Source organism: Andrena cerasifolii, chromosome 10 (genome assembly GCF_050908995.1).
Source record: "Andrena cerasifolii isolate SP2316 chromosome 10, iyAndCera1_principal, whole genome shotgun sequence".
Taxonomy (NCBI): domain Eukaryota; kingdom Metazoa; phylum Arthropoda; class Insecta; order Hymenoptera; family Andrenidae; genus Andrena; species Andrena cerasifolii.
This window is the reverse complement of record NC_135127.1, coordinates 1,931,310-1,941,729: the sequence shown is the minus strand read 5'-3', so window position 1 is coordinate 1,941,729 and position 10,420 is coordinate 1,931,310. Positions and strand designations below refer to the sequence as shown.

At 40.0% G+C, this 10,420-nt stretch overlaps 1 long non-coding RNA gene across 1 annotated transcript; it reads right to left on the bottom strand.

Moving 5' to 3' along the window:
- Nucleotides 1-422: 422 nt before the first annotated feature.
- LOC143373750 (uncharacterized) lies at nt 423-3,044 on the bottom strand. Its single transcript, XR_013086523.1, has 2 exons — nt 1,550-3,044; nt 423-769 (listed from the first exon to the last, which is right to left on the bottom strand). It is a non-coding gene; the product is annotated as an uncharacterized LOC143373750 (long non-coding RNA).
- Between the last annotated feature and the right edge of the window lie 7,376 nt (nt 3,045-10,420).

The window sequence follows — 10,420 nt, the reverse complement described above, 5'->3', positions numbered from 1 at the left end:
CTAAGCTCCGAACGAGAAAAAAATCGGTGCGCGCCGAATGCATATTCAGGGCGAATGCACAGGTGAATACGCGGCTTAAGATACTGGTGTATTAGGGTCGAAGCTAAATATTTCGTACCTTCTTTTCAGACTGCAAACCCGTAACTCGTAAGTAACTCATTCTTGCTTGCAAGAAAAATAACGTCACTAGTGATAGTATGTACTGTAGTACCAAGTGGTATCAACTATGTACTACCGACCAATGGAATTAATACCACAGATCACATTTCGTTAGAATTCAATAATACTCATAAACATAAATATCTCATACCTCACATTTAGGAACTAATTGGCAGGTATGTGCTTAAGTGCAGACTTTGGCAACGTACTTGCAAGTATGTAAACTTCGCGAGCGTGGTGTTACGAATTATAACAGTTAGATATCTGTTTATATAATTATTTATTAATAAAATGGTGTCCCTTTTTTATGCCATGACATTTAAGTCATTTACAACTGGGATAGGGACGTCGGTAGCACGAATAATTATGTTCCACGAGTAAACTTGCTTGCTTGGGCCCAAAATGTCCACAGGCTTCTCCGCGCCGAGAAACCCTTACTGTACCCTCGAATGGCCAAGCTGGAGGTCAGGCCCAAACATTCCCACGATCCAACGTACATCGCTGACGAAGTCCAAACATTGGCATCGGCGGAAAGACATTGCAGCGTAGGCCTTGAAAATCCTTGGGCGTCACGATTTCAAGGATCGCTCTTGTGCCCAAGGGTTACGGCCTAGTCCAGGGGTGCACACTAAGTCTGCCCTAGGGCAGCCGGTGAGCCCTCGAGCTCGACCGTGGTATGCTCACCCCCACTCCTCGGTATAATGTCTCGTGGTGGGGAACTCTATGACTGCAAAGGCCGTTTGCCTGTTACAACGACAAGCATACTCGCGATAGATATACAAGACCAAACGAAAACGTACAGAATTTTATATTATATTCAGAAAGTTAATTTTAACGAATTCGCATACGTAAATTTGAGTATTTGCATTTGAAGATATCTAATAACATATATGTGATATATACATATACAGTGGGCCACAAAAGTATTCGGATACTTATAAAGTTGGTCCAATATTAGATCCATACGTGAATATACATATATTTCTATGTATAATTTGTTAATATTTATTAATCGTGGATTCATTTTTCTTCAATTTGAAACCTTGAGTACAGAGATTGGAATTATAATACTCAATACATTTCTTTTAAAAATTCCCCAAAGTGTGCCTTACTTTCGGAGCGTCAAACTCTGGAAACCCCTGCGGCAGCCTGTGACGCTCCGCTCCCACTACTTTGGAGTAGGGAGCGGTTGGCCGCTTCCCACTACTTTGGAGTAGGGAGCGGTTGGCCGCTCCCCACTACTTTGGAGCAGGGAGCGGTTGGCCGCTCCCCACTACTTTGGAGTAGGGAGCGGTTGGCCGCTCCCCACTCCGTTGGCGGACTCGCTTGTTCTTGAACGAGCTCGAATGTGCGCTCGCGCCCGGAATTGGGGGTCCTGTGCACCCCTGGCCTAGTCCCTCACCAGATGAGCGCGCCGAGCTCGAGGGATGTCTCCGCCTTAGTTATTTGCTAAAAATGCCCGGCTAACACTCGGGACTACATCTGGATGTTTTCACTAAAACTTTCCCTGACCCGGCCATTCGTTACGCACGTAACAGTGGAAACTCTTTCAAATAATGTTGAACCCTTACCAGATGCAGTGAAATATACGAGGTGTGATAAAAAAATACTAAGAATCTTACTGCCGTTTCAAAACTATCGTCGATACGTAGTTTCTATCGGTGATAGTTAATAGTAGAGAGGTAGGCTTATCATTGTTTAGGTACAGCTTTACAACGTTTACGGGAAAAAGCCAGAAGAAAACGTTTTCAACTTTTCTATAACGACAGATGGTTTCTCCATCGCGACAATACAGTAAATCCCCGTTATGAGCTCGTTTTTACCTCGCGTTGACAGCCCGGCGACTATCCCCACCACTTCTTGGAACCCTTCGGACGAGAGTGGGGGAACTCGTGAACGAGCGAGAGCCTCTTTCGTGTCCTCCCGCTCGCTCTTGTGTTTTCTCACTCGCGCTACTGGCACAACCCTCTATGAGCTCGCCGCCAGCCCCGTTCGTCGGGCTTATAACGGAGATTTACTGTACCTCGGTTCATAGCGTTCTTTCAATGCAAGAGCGCATTGCGATCTTCAGAACAAAATTCTATGGTACGTCCTTGTAACTTTTTTTTATTCGATACTATTAAAGCGAATGTGACAATAGAGCTAATTCGGCTCTCATCAGAAGACTTCCCGCGATGTTTTTCAAAGTGGCAGGAACGTTAGAGCAAGTGCATATATCAGCCGGGGTTATTTTGAAGGAAACTGTTAGAGTTTAGCTTATACGCATTAAAACTGTTATTGCAAACAAAAATTCTTAGTATTTTTTTATCACCCCACGTATGTACCTGTGCATAACATGTGTGCGTCAGTTAATGTGCGATAAAGAAAGCAAGCAGAGGTACCCATGTATGGATTCGAACCATGAATCGAAACTGCTACAGAAATAACTTTTAAAAACTAATAATTATGTAGATCCGAAATAATGTTATAACGCGACAAAAGCTTCCCGTATGTATTAGTTATGCATGATTTTAATATCAATTATTCTTGCATTGGTCCGAGTTTATCGGTTTTAGTATCAGTTCTCGTATCGGTTCTATTAATTATCAGTTTTAGTATCGGATCCAATATTGATAGGTATCAATAACAATTTCATCCAGAGTTGAATTTAATTGTCAAAATATTAAATATATCTATGTTAATAATGCGTAACATAATAAAAAAAGAATCTTCCTAAATAGGTATGAAAAACCAAAGAAAATCTTTCAGTTAGAACATTTTTTTACATGTACTGTGCCCGGATGGAAAGAAGTCGGTTGAAACGTCACAGGGGCAAGAGGGGTTCTTCGCTCGCATTGGCTCCCGCCGCCCGTGTCCCGTTCTGTGATGCCAGATCGGGGACCGGTTCCCTCCAGAATTTCCCCCACCTCGCGCATACTACGCCGGAGCAGCGTGTCCGTGAGCTCGGCGCTTCGGAGTCCAACTCACGGATACGCAGCTCCGGCGTAGTATGCGCGAGGTGGGGGAAATTCTCGAGGGAACCCGTCCCCGATCTGGCATCACAGTTCCCGTTTGCTTACTTTGTATTCGTCGACGCTGTCGCGCCGCCAATAGGGATATACTATTCGGACCTGATATTCGGACCCTAGAGTTTCTCGACCGACTTCTTTCCACCCGGGCACAGTACCTATGGATTTCTATTACTGTGCTAATGTTGTTGCCTACTTAATTTTTTCACTTTACGCAAATACGATGCCATACATGTAGGATCAAATAAGTTAAAGAAGCTGCATGTGTTGCTGATATACATAGATCCAATACAAGAAGGGATATCGAAAACCGTAATCGCCCCTACAGCACACTTCTTTTGCAGCAACGTTGCAGCAATACCCCAATGTCCGCCTCTGTGCAATATTGCACGGCAACGTTCCTGCAACGCTGCAGCAATATTGCTGCAACGAAGTGTGCTGTACGGGCGGAATCGATGCGTTCAATAGTTTAAATGCACTGTAACCGTTATACATAATATACTTTACTTTTATATTAATATACTTTGGCAGTGTCAAAAGAACCAAAATCATTATTGTATCAGCTTTCAATCCCTGGTTGAAACACATACCTTTAGGACTCGATTAGACTTACAAGTATCGTTTTTATTTTTGTAAGTATTCATATAGATTTCGAACATGTTTCAACATTAGACTGCGAGTTCCTTGGTTACAGTTTTGATTTTTGCTCGGTTATAATTTCACGGGAATCCTTTCTGGCTTTGCTTGGCAATGTACTACGCATGTGTGTGGGATAAATCATTCAACAGAAATTAGAATTTTTATATTCTTCATCAAATCTTCACATAGGAGTACCCACTACTGATAGATTGGCGAGGTTATCACGATGAAGCTGAGTCTAATCAAACATTATTCGGACTATTTTTAATCAATACCTAAAGCAAAGAGAAGGTATACAAAGAGGCGACACTCTGACGAAGAAACCAGTTTTAGAGAGAGACGAAATCCACAACCAATTTAAACGTCCATGCGGTAGTCGGAATGCGATGGGATTAACAAGAGGCGATAGTAAGACGAAGATATACAGCTGCCTTATACAACCAATTTAAAGGGTAAAGCAAACGAAGAACTTCAAAGATACCGCTCGGAGTGTCGCCTCTTGGTATACCTTCTCTTTGCCTAAAGTGCGATTGAATCGCAGAATTCAGAAGTGCTTCACATTACGAATGAAGTCGTGTTTGGACTGATTTCCATTGAGGGAACCTTGCCAATCCATTGATAATGCCTACATGGAAATCTAATGAAAGACATAAAAATTTAAATCTTCATTAGTCGATGACTTACCTCGTATACAGTCCTTTGTCTACCAATCGCAAAACACGCGTAGACTGTCGCTCGGGCTCGCTAATTTTTCGTGTAGTCCATCGAAAGGTTCAAGCAAGGGACCAACGAAGTATGAAATAATGAGATGGTAAAAACGCTATCTAATTCCGATTATAGTTTCATGAGAGGACCTGGCTGGCGAAATTATAATTGGTCCGTACTGTACTACTTGCAATGTTTGGTCTCATCACTAGTTTGTATGTGCAGTCGCCGAACGCTGAGATGCCAATTGGTGTCACCCCACTGAGTGTCTCGTTTGAAGTAGGTGTTATTGTTAATGTTGCCTCCAAAGGTAGCAATGCATTGTACTGCCATACATTTTACAAAATTTAGATATCTATGGCTTTAGGATCAATTTTCCACTCAATATTCATAAAAAATATAAAACCAAATTTAATATATATATATATATATAATTTCAACAACATTCTTTGATTAGGATCTTTAGCTTCGAAGAACCTCGAAATACAATTCTGTTTTCCCCTTTTTCTGTCCCGTGAAAAGAAGGTTGACATTTCTTGAGGACGGCTGTCTTTAGATCTTTAGAATAGTAAGGGAAATAGTGTTAGCAAAGTCGATAATTCGGCGCAACAGACAAAAATTGACGAGATTGAAATTGGTTGAGCCTCGGTGCATAAAGAGATTCATTTATCCAATTATGCTTCATTAACATTTGGCATTATGATTATTGACACCACTATTATATTGTTAACGCCAGGCAATGCGCGTTGATACTTCCATTTAATGTCACAATGTTTATTTCGATTGTAACCTAATAAGCATTATCTGTCATGGTTCGCTTTCCCATAATATTTCTAATATATCTTCCTTTTTACAACAAGTTTACATATTTTTCTCTCCATCATTATCGGTTTCTCCTGGGCAGATATACTGCCGAAAAATATTTTGTTTGTCGTGTATTCACACAAACCATGCCATTTTGATATATCTCGATAAATAATTTTATAATACGTTTAAATTGAGCGAAGTTTTAACAGGTATTATTACATGTATTAATTCTAAACAATAGAATTTTTCTTTAACTCAACATAAACGTGTTTTTATAACGTTTTAAGTCAATTGTTAATTACTTTACCCTAAAAATATTTTTGTTCATCCATGTTTTCAAAAGTTAAGTGGCTTTTTATAAAATTATAGACTTCTAAAAGATGAGGTCTCAGAAAAGAGTACATATTCGCTTAAATGATGCAACTCATTTGCCAATGACTAGAATATACCAGAAGTCATTTAAGAAGAAACCCGTTTTGCGCATGTAGAATGAGCTGATTGGCTTCGAAAAAGCGTTGGTGGGGGTACAGCCAATAGTGGCTTCTCCCGGCACCAATGAGCGTCAACCTGCGCAGAACCGATCTAAACTCGTCGGTCGGCAGGTTCCTTCTTAAATGACAGGAAGTATATTTAAATATTCATTTGAGCCAAAGTTAATATGTAAAACATACATGACGAGCAAATCGAGTGAATCTATAATAATAATTTCAAACAAAATCGGAAATATTTACACAGAATGGATAACTTTATCATCGATCAACGATGAGGAGTCAAACCTAATAAAGTAATGCCTCGCTACTATTTAATCTGTCTATCAAACTTCATTGTTACTTTATCGCTATCCTCCCCATTTTGGGAATTTCTCGGCGCGACCCTTCGCTCACGTGTAGCCGAGAACGCACACTGAAGAGCGATAAAACAGATGCTAGCAGATGAGTTATCCACTGATGGAAAATAATATTTCGACTTTTATTATTTTTTATTTAGGTATTAAGTATTATTAAAGTATTGTACAGTAAAAAAACTGAAATTTTAACGAAGGAACTGAAAATTGTAGGATTTGGTGGCACGTTTGAAGGCATTCAAGGATGTAAGAGCAAGGACTTCTGAAGAGAATTCGAACGATGACGGAATATGTAGGAAAAAGACACACGAAGTTTGATTGAGCGATGATAGAGTACGGATAGGTAGGAATAATTGTAAACGGGCAGAATTAGAGTTAGATATAATCGTCGGAAGAATTAATAAGGACTAGGGTATGATAGTACTCCTCATATATTGGCAACATTTTCCCTGTGAAAATGAAATCTAACACGACCTCATTCTTACCATTTTTAGTTACACGTAAATAATTCGAATCATTTCTGAATTCTGCACATCAATCGTACATTATGTATAACTAACAATAGTCAGAGTAGGAACGCGGTTCGACTCATTTTCAGCGGCGAAACTTCGCTAATCAATAATGATAATCCAGATAATAATTTCTAGAGATGTACCGACTAGGGTTTTGACCGACTAGCCGACTAGCCGATTAATCGTCCCCCAAGACGCCAAATAGTCGGCCGTAAGCCGACTAAGTAGTCGGTCGTACGTTTTCGTTGTACAGGGTCATCCGTTAAAACTGTAACCTACGCGCGCGCGAACAGGTAAAATGGCAACAGCGCCTCACGGACGCACTCCACTACAACCATGCACCGGCCCGGCGTTCGGAGGGTTGCCAGCGACCGCTCGACAGCAGTGATGCCCAAACTTCGAGAATTTTAGGATGGTCTCTTTCAAATTAACGTAGCAAAGAGCTATTAGGAATTTCCCAGCCCGGGTTGAAGAATTTGGAGCCTTTTTCGTATACCTTTTTAACTATAAAAAAATATCGCAATGCAATTTGCGCAGAAAAATGAGGAAAAATTATTCTTAATGATGGATAATTTAAAATATTTTACGTTTACTTAATTTTTCTTTTATCAATTTTTTAACCATAATTGTTGTGAAAAGTTTTTGCAAACTGTTTATTTGATACTGTATTTAATACTCTTTTTAAAAATCATGGTGTTTATAAACAATAGTCTAGTTGTTTCTGTATCATTACTTTCATAAATTGAGAAATTAAATTTTTATTCAATTATGTGTTAGTTCTGCAAACCTCAGAATCTATTTTTCTGGTTTTCTTTTTTGTGATTTTATCCTTAATGGAGTGCATACCTAGATCAGACGTAAAGGGGTAACTATTGAGACGCGTTGTTTGATTGTAGCGGTAGATAAAATTTTTTTTTACAATTTTTGTGTCTGAATGTTTTAACCTTTTAGCTACTCAACGCCACGCCTATACTGGCTTCCGTTAATGTTATTTTTTGGAACGACGCGCCATTATTGTGGCTTTTACACGCAGGTGGCGAAAAATCTCTCCGTACAAGGGTATAGCGCCGCGGTCAACCCCACCACGAAATAGCTCTTTGCGACGTTAATTTGAAAGAGACCATCCTAAAATTTTCGGAGCTCGGGCATCACTGCTGTCCAGCGGTCGCTGGCAGCTCTCCGCTGGGCCGGTGCATGGTTGTAGTGGAATGTGTCCGTGAGGCGCTGTTGCCACTTTACAAGTTCGCGCGAGCGCGGGTTACAGGATACAACGCTGACCCCGTATAGTGAAAGGCTTTTCTTTGAGGCTGGCAACATATACGAGACTAAAAGAAACCGCCTCCTTCCTGACTGTGCAGAACATTAACATTCCTTCATCACAATTTGCCTTTGATAAATAAAAACATTTTGTAATAACACTATAAAATATGTATAATTAATTATAATTATGTTACATACTAATGTTCAAAAATATTAAAATTGTACTAATGAGTCATTGGTAATGACTGAAAAGGAAGGACATTATATATTTATTTCTATGCCTTATCAAGTCATCAGTAATACTAAAAGAGTTTTAGTAAAAATTCAAGGCCGATCAATCGGCCGTTTTTACCGACTAGTCGCCGACTACAAAAGTGGCCGGATAGTCGGCTTAACCGACTAGTCGGCCATTAGTCGGTACATCTCTAATAATTCCAATTACCATTAGCGGATAACTCATTCCATAGGCAAGCATTACTGCATTCGACTATTGGTCGCCAGCTGCAGGAGGACCGAGATTCCCGCATGGTTTTTCTATTTCGCGTCGTATCTATCCTGTGCATTTTCCTTGTCAAAGAACACGGACAGAAGTTGCCTTGACGCCGATAATTGTAACGAAGCATTACTGTATTCTTGTTGATTTTAATTCCATATTACAAATGAAAAATACGTAAATACAAGGTAGTTATTACGATTGCGACAAAAATCTGTATGCATACATGAGCACGAGACATTCCACGCTGCGATAAAAATCTGCCATAATTTCGACTTCGATACTCAAAACCGTTATATTGCATGATAATTATAAATGACTGAAATTAGTGAAACACCAATATTCATATTGATGTAACCCAAAATGAATTTTACCATAAAATTGTTGAACATATCCATTTAAAAAGCTTATATAATGGACCTTTTTATAACATTTGTAGGTTGTAGGGGGCGCGCACGCCTTATTTATACAGCATATGTGCGTATATTGCTTGCAGTCGACAATTTTTTAGGATTGTCATAACTGATTTACGAAGAATCTTTTTTAGCAAATTTGCGTATATTTTGTTATTTGTAAATCAAATAAAATATTTGAAAATATAATATTAGTATTTTTTAATGGTAGGTACCTACTTCCAATAATATATCATTGTAGATACAGCATCCTAAGGGCGCGTATAAATGGAAGTGATGCAATACAAATTCTGTAGATGTGTCATGAAAGATTCGCGAACCTAATTGTGTACAAATTATAGGAATTTATAGTGTACTATCAATTGGAATGCACACGTTGAATGACCAGCTTGTCGTCGTGGGTGTTCCTTTTATAATCACTCATTTATTATTTTAAAAAGAAAATAGAATACGACATCCTACTAAATGCTGGAAAACCGAGTTGTAGGTACATATAGGCAGGGAATTTGATTCCCTCGGGCCAGTCACAGACACACTTTGTAGGAGCCAGTTTTTCTTACGTGCGATGCGCAAAGAGATGCGCGTGAAGTTATTCTGCACATAGTCGTTCAGGGGTACGGATCGAAGCGGCTGTGACTAACGGTGTTATATCCGTATTTGGTAACTACTGTACCAACAGTGGCGGATTTAAGAAAAAAGGCCCAGGTGGCAAATGTTGAGGGGCCCATTTTTTCGAGAAAATGAAGAAGTAGTTTACTAGAAGGGGGTAAATGTACAGAAAAGGATTGTATAGAAAAAAAGTGCTTGGATAAAATCATAATTTATTTTTTAAGACAGGACCCCAGGGTGGGGCTTCAGAGCTGGGGCCCATTTTGGGGGAAACTAAAGCGGTAGTTTACTGAAAACGGGCTCAGTGTAATAATACAGAAAAAAAATATAATTTTGAAAAAACCATATTTTTTTTTTAAGGATGGAGCCCTCTCGGGGCTTCCGAGCAGGGGCCCAGGTGGCAACTGCTCATCGGCCGCCCTGTCAAACCCGCCACTGTATACCAACATTTCAATGTATACAATGTGTAATATGTCTGCAGGGATCGGCAGGCTTAAGCTACGCTGATGGAGGTGGAAACACCTATAGGAGCGGTGGTAATGTGTGCGTGACTGACGCAGGCGCAGTTCATGCACCCATAACCACCGCTCCTATAATGTCTGAAGAAGAACGTCGCTTTATAATTATTCTTTTACAGCCAGCGGCTACACGTAGGTAGAGGTATTCTTTGGAGGAGCGCATAGTGTTGGTATAAAATGTTACATACACATATTATGGTATGCAAATCAGAATAATAGTTGAAAAATGCAGTGCAAAATTATATAATCTCTCGTCATAGCGGCTTCGATCCACACAGTTCTCGAGCGGTTATGAGCAGAATAATTTTACGCGCATCTCCCTTGCGCATCAGTCCTGGGAAGAGCCGCGCCTGCGCGGCGCCTACACCGTATGTCTGTGGTTAGTCCGAGAAAAACAAATTCCCTCTACGAAAGAAGAAGTGATTCCAAATTATTGCTGGAACTAAAGGACCA